This window comes from Rhinatrema bivittatum, chromosome 2 (genome assembly GCF_901001135.1).
Source record: "Rhinatrema bivittatum chromosome 2, aRhiBiv1.1, whole genome shotgun sequence".
NCBI lineage: Eukaryota > Metazoa > Chordata > Amphibia > Gymnophiona > Rhinatrematidae > Rhinatrema > Rhinatrema bivittatum.
Genome location: NC_042616.1, coordinates 40890178 through 40899335, shown reverse-complemented (window position 1 = coordinate 40899335; position 9158 = coordinate 40890178).

The window sequence follows — 9158 nt, the reverse complement described above, 5'->3', positions numbered from 1 at the left end:
ACCTTCTTGTCCAGTGGTGCCATGGCTTGTGCGCGTAGTATCGCAGAAACCTCCGGTTTGTGCGTTTAATGTGTGCGTCGGGAGGCTTAGTTATACGCTCCAGGTGCACCGAAGATGTGCGTGTAGGTCCAGATGCGCGCTCCGCTGTGCACACAGAGTTAACTTATGCGCCCGGCACAGTTGAGCGTGTGGCTATGCGCCCGGCCCCCTCATGCGCGTCGCTATGTGCATGGCACTTATGCGCGCATCGATGTGCGCACAAGTGATTTGTGTGCCCAGCTCGCCTCTGTGTGCACAGTTAAGAAAGGCGGACAGGGCGGCGATCAAGGGGAAATGGCGTCGGCGAGCAATATGGCGACCACCTCAGAGGGTCTCCACGTGGGAGGACCCTCATATCGGCCCTTGAGGGCCCTGCCATCGTAGGGACCAGTAACACCTTACTTGGTCCCTACCCCCCACCTAACCCACTAGCGCTTCTGTGGCCGTTTGCAGGGAGAGTATAAAATTATCCATGCCCACATCTGATAGATGAACCCCATCTGGCCTGTACATGCCCGCACAGCTAGGTGAAATATCATCATGTGTGATGACATGACCCCCTACGGCCCGCACCCAAGCTCCCACTTCTTTAATTTACGCCTGCTTTTCTCAATGCCTTTGTAGGATTTCGCTCCTCTCCATACCAAGCGAGGGATAATGTGGGACCAAACTAACACCACAGCTGGCCAGAGAGCCTTGACAATTGCCAAATCCTTTTTGATGGCAATTATGAGGTCAATGTTTTTGACAGAGACCAAATCATTACCCCCTAAATGAAAGATGATAATGTCTGGCTGTGCAAGCTCCGTAGCGTATTGGAGGATGGGTGGCATTAATTGGACCCACCTCATCCCTTGGTTGCCTAGCCAAATTATGCTGGCTCTGTTCTGTGGTATGCCCATCAGTTCACTGGAGCTCTTTGTTCTGGCTCTAATGTGTGCCCAATACACGTATGAGTGACCCAAGATCCATAGCACTTTCGCGACCGCAGATGAGTCTATGACATAAGAACAGCAAGGTTAGAGTGAGCAGGGTAAGCAAACAATCCACCAGACTATGCATATCCTAGGAGGACTGCTTTACGGGCCGGATGTATGACTTGTATTTACTCGAATGCAAGCGCCCTACAGCTTTGATCTGTACCTCACTTAACCCACTGCTGCTTGCAAATGATGCCATGCCAATTCTGAAGGAATGGGTGTGATATTTGTGTGGCTTCTCCTCTATCATTGATAACCCTCTGTGCAAGGTACTAATAAACTGGTAATGCGACAAAGCAGATCCATCCTGATGTTTTAACAAGGGGCCCTTCCCTGGTGGGCGCACCATTAAATATTCCCACGTGGCCCTAACTGGGCATATGGCCTCTGTATGAGCAGGATACAATGTAACCCATCTACCTGTTGCCCGTTGTTCATTTTTCGATCTTCTGAAAAAAATCTGCACCGCATCCGGACAGACCCGTATATTCTCTATTGCGAGGCCTCCCTCAGAGGCCCTGGTGGTCACTTTTGCCCGTGCAATCAGCTCACTGCTTCTAAAGGCCCCAAAAACCATTAACGAAAAGGCAAGGGTCCACAGCTTGAGCTCAAAAGCATCCCAAACCAACCTGGGGAGTTCTTCAATTAAGGGCTCACAGCACCGAAGTTGTAATAGGCCTTCTACTGTCCGCCCTAGCCGGTTCTTGCCTCTGCCAGCCCTCCAATAACTTTCTAATCGGAAAGGAGCTGCTGATGCAGCCGATGCCCCACAATTTAGCCACAAATCCAATTGCTGCCAAGTTTTGCCCTGCCTGCACTCTGGAGATGCACTTCCCCTCTCTCACTCTCTGATGGCTGAGCTGCCCGCCTAGACGCACTGCAGATAATGTGAGCGTCCATCGGTCCCAAAGGTGGAGGGGTCTAACGAGACCACAGGGAAGGGCTTCTGCTTCCCCTTCCATTTTCGGCCCATCAGGAAATCCAGAAGCATGAAAATCTTTAATAAGGAAAGGAACAGCTCACACCACAGCATTGGTCAGCTATCTTGAATCCCCACATAGCACGATTGCTGAGCAGAAAACATGAAGGTCAATATTTATTTATTTATTTATTTATGGGTTTTTTATATACCGAGGCACGTTTGCAAAACATCACCTCGGTTCACAATGTAACATAACTTAGCAACTAGCTTTACAATAAAAAACATTAACAGGGAGAGGGTTAACAAGGGCAGGAGATGATAAAACGAGAATTATATACATATGTACAAGTTAGATTTAACAAGAGAGTTAAACAAAGCAGTCAGGATAATTAGGAGGGTGAAGTAATGAAGGGAAGGGGACGGGAGGGAAGGAAGTGGGGTGTATACCCACAGAGGGTGGGAGGTAGGGAGGGAGAATAGAGAGGGTGAGTGTCAGAAGGGCAGTTATGTCGCATCTTTGGGGAGAGTCAGTTCGTTAGTCAGGGTACGCTAGTTTGAACAGCCATGTTTTAAGATTGTGCTTGAATTTTTTGTGGCAGGGTTCCTGGCGTAGTTGGGAAGGCATTTTGTTCCAGTGGGCAGTTCCTGCAGTGATGAAAGATCAATAAAATTTTCAGTGGGATTAGATGCCAAACGTCGGGAGTTCAGCTCCTTCATTGGCTCTTCTGAAAATTTGCTAGGGCTGAAGTCCCTACATTTAGTCTCCAAATAAAGCATGTGGCTACAGGGATGGAGTTAGGGAGGGGGCAAAAAGTTAAAGGCTTTGCACTGATTTTCAGCACTTGGTACCTAACTTAGGAGTCCAAATTGAGGTAAATGAATAGCAGACCTAACCTGAGGGTTCTACATTTTAGGATCCAAAATGTAGGTACATTTTCAGCTAAAAGCCTAGGACCTTTAGTCTGGCTGAAAATAACCACCTAAATTGAGAGCTTAGTTTTGTTTGAATATCAGCCTAATGACTTCTGCACATAGCATGAGTTAGGACCATAATAGTTGTGCTCCTAACTCCTGTTTTCTGGGCACAACATTTACATGCACAAATCAGATTCTGCACACAAACCCTATTTTATGTGCAGAAAACGTGAAATTGTACACAAATTGGTTTTTCTGCACATCAATGACGAGAACAAGATCCATGCACCTCAAACTCTGGGTTCAACCCCATAGTCTAAGACGGTGGTTCTCAGCAGGTGTGTCAGAACACACTAGTGTATCGTGAGGTCATGGAAGGCTGCTCGTTCCTCATCAGTCTGGGCAGGAGTTGGCTGATTTCTCCTTTATTGGGTAGGACAGGAAGCTGTGCTTGCTTCCTTCTCCTCTTCCTGGCCCAAAGGAAAATTAGTTCTTACCTGATAATTTTCATTCCTGTAGTACCAAGGATCAGTCCAGACAGTAGGGTTATGTCTCCCTTCCAGCAGGTGGAGTCAGAGGTCAAAGTTCTAAGCACCTCCCATATCCCAGGGTGCCTCCTGTGATCCTCCAGTATTTTGAATAACAAAGCAGAAACTCATGATAGTGTTAGCCCAATACCATGAAACGAAGATATCTCTGGTGGGATTCTTGAATTGGTATATGTAGATAAGCTTCTGACAGATCTAAAGAAGCCAAAAATTCATTTTTGTGGACGGCCGCAATGACTGATCTCAAGGTCTCCATATGGAAACGAGGAACCCGAAGTGACTTGTTTACTTCCTTCAAGTCTAATATTGGACGAAATGTTCCTTCTTTTTTGGGAACAATGAAATAAATGGAGTAACGACTGGTTCGATATTGGGACAGAGGAACAGGAACAATAGCTCCTAGATCCTGCAACCGATGTAAGGTTTAACGAACAAGTTGCTGCTTTAGAAGAGAACCGCTTGGAGATACTAGAAACAGATCCTTTAATGGGTGTGCAAAATCCAAAGCGTAGCCTTGTTTTATAATATTGAGGACCCAATTGTCTGAGGTAATTTTGACCCATTCCCTGTTAAAACGTGAGAGACGTCCTCCTATTTCTGGCACCAAGGAATGGGCCAGCGCACCTTCATTGTGGAGATTTGGAGGATGGAAAAGTTTGGGAGCTGTTAGAACGGAGAGGCCGTCTCCCACGAAAGGAATGGGCCCAAACCTGAGCCCTTGAAAGCTGTTGACGTGTAGAAAAAGATGGAATTCTACCAGTACAGAATCTTCTCTGGCCCCGAAAACGGCTTCTAAAGGAATTGAACGAACGATAGGAACAAGGTCTCTGGTAATTTATAAACTTTATTATCTCCCAAATCTTTAATGAGCTGCTCTAACTCTTTCCCAAAGAGTAATGATCCTTTAAATGGAAAAGAACCCAAGCGAGATTTGGAAGTTGCGTCAGCTGCCCAATGACGAAGCCAAAGAAGCCTCCTTGCAGAAACTGCAGAAGCCATAGTGCGAGACGAAGTACTTAACAAGTCATATAAAGCATCAGCAGTGTATGCTACTGCTGATTCTAAACGATTGGCTTGTTCAAGTTCTGCTGACGGCAAATCCTGAGAGGTAAGTAACTGTTGGACCCACCGAAGAGTTGCCCTCTGCATTAGACTACTGCACACCGCCGCCCGAACACCTAAAGTGGATACCTCAAAGATACGCTTAAGAAGAACCTCAAGTTTTCTATCCTGAAAATCCTTTAGAGCAGTGCCTCCAGTTACTGGAATTGTGGTGTGCTTAGCAATAGCAGAAACTGCAGAATCAACCTGAGGGACCTTTAACAAATCCAAAAATTCTTGTGGAAGTGGATAAAGTTTATCCATAGCTCTAGTAACCTTAAGACCAGCTTCTGGGAAATCCCATTCTCTAGTAAGCAACTGGAAAAGCTTAGGATGAAAAGGAAAGGATTTAGGCGGAGCCCTAATCCCTGCGAGAATAGGATCCCCAGGAGTGGAATCCGTTACTGGTTGTGGTGCTGGAATTGCCAGTTCCTCTAGTACAAAAGGAATAAGAGGATCTAACTCCTCTTTGTGAAACAATCGCAGTACTTGGGGATCATCCCCTTCCACCAGCGCTGATCCCATAACCTCTTCATCAATAATATCAGCTGATGATCCCAGAAGTGGGTCTTGTAAGTCAGGAACCTGACCCATATTAATTAAATGTGACATAGATTCCTCTGCATGCTTAGGAATCTTAGCAGAGGGTAGCTGATTACCTTCTGTATCTGCTGTAGCCTCCAAATATGCCTTATGCATAAGCAAAATAAATTGTGATGAAAATGGCTGCTTTAATACAATCCCCGGGGGGTAAAGAAGGTTGAATACTATCATTTTCGTTCAAACTAGAGTGTTCTGGGGCTAAAATAGGAGGTGAGTACCTGCAACTTATTGAAAGTTAAAACTTTGAAACTCCTTTTTTTTTTTTACTGAGCACAGCAGCAGGTTCAAAACCCTCTCGGCAGCCAGAGGGGGAACGAGGCCCAGAGAGCGTCGGTCCCCACACCTGGAAGCGTACACGGACTCAGGCCTAAGCAGGGAACCCCCTCCTGCAAAAGGGGACAAGCCCCCCTGAGCCGGGCAAGAGCTGGGAGACGGACGTCTCCCACACAAAAAGGCACTAAAGAAGGCAAAAATTCCTTCAGAGATTCACTTTCTATAATTTTTCAAAAACAAGAACCAAAAGAAGTACTTGCTTGAACCTAAAGAGAATAAAGAGGCTGACTAGCCTACAGCAGAGAACTGAAGGGGAGATGCTGCACCTGCTGGGAGACAGACGAATACTGAAGGGTGAAAGGATATGCTCTGTCCTGATATAGGGCATCCTGCAAGTTTTAGTCTGTCTCCACCTGCTGGAAAGGAGGCTCAACCCACTGTCTGGACTGATCTGGGGACGTACAGGAAAGCTAAGCTATTTGTTTTGCATGGGTCAAAAGTCTTATGATCTGCTTAAGAAATGAATGATTACATCGTAACTGTCTGAAATCAAGAATTATTTTAAGCCCACACCTGGAGTATTAGATCATAAATGAAACTGCAATTGTTCCCCATTTTGTAGGAGATAAACATGTTTTCCAGTCGAAAGACCAAAAAACATCCCATGATGCTCCATCTTGTCCTGGGATCTAAAATGGTGGATAAGATTTAAGATGGAGGAAAGGAGCATATTATAGCTTACATCAGGATAATCTGAGAATATGATGAAAGGAAATGGGTAATCAAAGAATAATGTATTGATTGGCTGGGTATGTGTGTAGTGAAAAGTGTATAATGAGCTGCCTGTGTAGGATGTGGCTGAGTAACTGAATTTGTAGATTTTACTATTAGAGCTGAACATTTTGCAATAAAACCACATCAAAGAGGACGTTTTGGTTTCATGTCAGTTTTTCTTGGTCAAGTCACTCTGCCACTAAGGGGCGGATTTTCAGAGCCCTGCTCGCGTAAATCCGCCCAAAACCGGGCGGATTTACGCGAGCAGGGCCCTGCGCGCCGGGAAGCCTATTTTACATAGGCCTCCCGGCGCGCGCAGAGCCCCGGGACTCGCGTAAGTCCCGGGGTTCTCCGAGGGGTGTGTGTCGGGGGCGTGTCGGGGGCGGGCCCGGTCGTCGCGGCGTTTCGGGGGCGTGTCGGCAGCGTTTTGGGGGCGGGTACGGGGGCGTGGCTACGGCCCGGGGCGGTCCGGGGGCGTGGCCGCGCCCTCCGTACCCGCCCCCAGGTCGCGGCCCGGCGCGCAGGAGGCCCGCTGGCGCGCGGGGATTTACGCCTCCCTCTGGGAGGCGTAAATCCCCACCTCCCGGAGGGAGGCGGGGATTTACGCCAGGCGGGTGGGTTAGGTAGGGGAAGGGAGGGGAAGGTGAGGGGAGGGCAAAGGAAAGTTCCCTCCGAGGCCGCTCCGATTTCGGAGCGGCCTCGGAGGGAACGGGGGTAGGCTGCGCGGCTCGGTGCGCGCCGGCTATACAAAATCCATAGCCTTGCGCGCGCCAATCCAGGTTTTTAGCAGATACGCGCGGCTCCGCGCGTATCTACTAAAATCCAGCGTACTTTTGTTTGCGCTTGGAGCGCAAACAAAAGTAGGCTATTCGCGCGCCTTTTAAAATCCGCCCCTAAGAGTTTGCTCCTGGAGACAAAAGGGACCTGGGAGCAGTTTTATTCTGATATCAGGATTTTGGGAAAAAGAAATATGGATCATTTTCCCTATTTCTAGTCACTCCATGGCTCGATACAGAGGCAATATGACATTTTTTTTTCTCTGTTCCTTCCTAACCTTCTATTTCCACATAGGCCAGGTCAGTGGTGTAGCCCGAATTGATTTTTTGGGTGGGCATAAGGTTAACATGGGTGGGCTATAGGCAGGTGTGAGACCTACTAGTTGTATTCTTATTGATAAATAATGCCATATACTGCACCCTACAATGGCTTTCTAAGTAATTTCCAACAGCCATTATGCATCATGCAAGAAACTTTAAAATATTTTACCTCAATTATTTCCAGCACTTACCAGCATGAAAATTCCTTATTAATCTTATTTTTGCACAAGTATATCATGTAAAAAGCAAAGAAAACAATCAGATCCAATCATGTAATAAAACAAAAATTAATGTATTGTTTCATGAATCCTCTTTGCAGAAAGCCAGAAATCATCATAACTACAATAAAACAGCATTTAACATCAGAACAGGTGCAGAGCAGAGCTAGGACAATTCACATGGAACAGCTCCCCTGTGAGGAAAGACTAAAGAGGTTAGGACTGTTCAGCTTGAAGAGGAGACGGCTGAGGGGGGATATGATAGAGGTGTTTAAAATCACGAGACGTCTAGAATGGGTAAAAGTGAATCGGTTATTTACGCTTTCGGATAATGGAAGGGATAGGGGGCACTCCCTGAAGTTAGTGTAAACCACCCCCGTGAAGTGAGAGCAAAGAATTCCTGTCATGGCCGAGGTAGATGTTAAATGTGTAGTCGTGTTGACCAGGTCAGCAAATTCTAATATACTTCACAGAGATGTAGTTTAACATATGAATAAAATTTCACCAATTCAAAACAACAAATTCAATATTAATAATGAAAGTAAGTATATATACTTTACTTTTTTTTTAATTATATAAATATTACCATTAAACAAGCATAATAAATGAATATAAATCTACATTTATGACAACTCTTCCTTATTTTGTTAATAATAATAATATAATAATAAATTATCTTTTCTCTTTAATATTCTTTGTATATAGTAAACAAATAATAAATTACAACTACTTTCAACTCCTATGACAATCAGATCAGTATATTACTTTCAATATATAAATCTTATACTTTTATTATGTAGTCCATTAGCATATCATATTTTCTTTTCTATACTTTTAAAGAATTGATATTTTGTGTTTTCTTTCTTTTGCTTAGTTTCAATCTCTTCTTCTTGTTATATTCAGGTAAGTAATGTTTTACCTATAGTCTTTTCCTTTTTTTTATTCCTCTCTCTGTTATCTTTAGTTTCACTGTTTTTCAATTTGTGTATATATGTATTAGCTCAGGCCTGGCTATAAGAAATATAAGTTCAGATATATAACTTATCTGTTTTTCTTCTTATTTTCATTGCTGGCCAAATGATTTTCTTTCTCTCTCTCTCTCTCGCCGCCTTCTTCTTTTTCTTGTTACTTTCTTTCTTTATCTTGTTTCTTCTTTCTTTCACCTACTAACTTATTCTTTAAACAACTCAATAAAAAAAAATCTATCTCCCTAAATCCGCTCCAGAATCTTCCGCAAACTATTATATGCGTCTGCCTGTGAGGTCTGTCATTGACAGCTAATTGTTACTGTTTACTACCTAGATCAAAATAAAAAAGTAATTGAATTTCCCTGTACTTTCTTCTTCTTTATTTATGAAAGAACAATTCCACTTTAAACTCTTACATAACACTCTTTCTCTCAATTATACTTATAGGTTCCTTTTTTTTTTTCTAAACATCGATGTGAAGTAATATAAAGGATTTCTTCGGTAACACTTTATCTCATTTGTCTTGTATTCATGCTGACAGTTTTGGACTCTTAAAAGTCTTATGTATCACAGTCTGCCATTAGATGTTCAACACTACTCAAATATATACTTGGTAATATTCCTCTTCAGCACATATGTCACTCAATCCATAATATATCCCACTCAATGCTGTGTTTATACGCGATACAGCAAATATATATATATATATATTTTTTTTTA